Consider the following 1,661-nt stretch of genomic DNA (forward strand, 5'->3'; position numbering starts at 1 on the left):
CCGGCACCAAAGCCGTGAAAATGCATTTACTGCAACATATCGATGCCAATCATTCTATCAGATATACATTGCTAATCCTTTAATTCAACCCCAAATTTCTCTTTGTTTTGGGGGTTCACTTCATATAACCCATCAATGCAGATAACAATGGTGCTGCGTTCCCAGATTCCCTCCAGGTCCTCGGCATAGTGAGCTGGTAGACCGTAGGTTAATGTGATTTGCCTATCATAACCCGATCTGCGGTGTTATGTAACAGGCTCCTAGCCGGCCAGATCTCACTTAGAAGGATTTTTTTCTTTATCTGTAGTTAACAAGTTTTGTGATTTACAGCTTCCATGTTCAGCTGCCAAGTCACGAGTTCATTCTCCTATTGTGTCTGTTGTGCTATTCATTAAGGAAAGAACTTTGCCCCGTTTTTAACTATTTTTCTTCAATCGGCGACAGAATTTGATTATTATTGGTCTTGAAGCTGCTACTTTTTATTTTGCTGAAACATTGTTGCTGCACCTGTGTAAACCATGTAATGTTCCAAAATACACCATCTCCAGGTATACTAAGGCCCTATGAATGAATCTGCATATACCGTATTTTTTGCCCTATAAGACACACCTAGGTTTTAGAGGAGAACAATAAAAAATATATATTTTCTATTACACCTCAGGTCAGACCAGCAATCGGACCCCCCAAAGTTAATCAGACCTTAGATCAGACCCCCAATGTCAATCCGACCTCAGATCAGACCCCCAATGCCTCAGATCAACCCCCCATATGTCAGCCATCAGCTCCCATATGTCAGCCATCGCCCCCATATATGTCAGCCATCGCCCCCATATATGTCAGCCATCGCCCCCATATATGTCAGCCATCGCCCCCATATATGTCAGCCAGCAGCCCCTATATGTCAGCCATCAGCGTCATATATCAACCCCTATATGTCGGCCATCAGCCCCCAGTGCAAATAAAATAAAAAACTCACTTACCTCTCCTGCTCCTGGACACCACCGCTCCTCACCATCATGATCTTCTTCATCCTGCTGTCGGCTGTGTATCGCGATGCACAGTGTGAGGTCACAGAGCGCCCTCACGCTGTGCGCAGCCCTGCACAGCCGATAGCCGAGGACCAGGAAGTGGTGAGTACAGAGCCTTCACCGCTTCCCGGTCCATAATGGAAGCGCTTCTTATGCGGGTGAAAAATATGGTATAACCCTCATTTACCTGGTGTTTGTTTCACACTATATTCACTCCTGCACCGCATTATTGCCTTATATGCAAGAACGCAGATTTGGGCTCAAATCCCACTCCTAAATAATGGTCACAGGTATGGACTTCTGCCTCTAAATCTCGTAGGCCCCTGAAGAACAGATTGGAATGACCTTGACACCCCTTGTGGTTTGTAATATTAAAGGGGTTCTCCAAGACTAGGAACCCCTCTTTACATTGCCAAGCAAGGTGCAGGAGTAAAAACGAAAAAACATGCCTGTCACTGACACTCTGGTTCCAGTGCTGAACTCTTAACTCCTCTGCTTTAGGTCTCCACTGAACTGGGAGCCCATAAGTTGTTCACTTTTGGATATGCACCTGTAGACTAACTCTTCCTGGGGCAAACCATGTAAAAGACCCCCAGGAATCCCTGCTAAACAGAATATCCCTAATGTCTTTAC

Source organism: Bufo bufo, chromosome 9 (assembly GCF_905171765.1).
Source record: "Bufo bufo chromosome 9, aBufBuf1.1, whole genome shotgun sequence".
NCBI classification, from domain to species: Eukaryota; Metazoa; Chordata; class Amphibia; order Anura; family Bufonidae; genus Bufo; species Bufo bufo.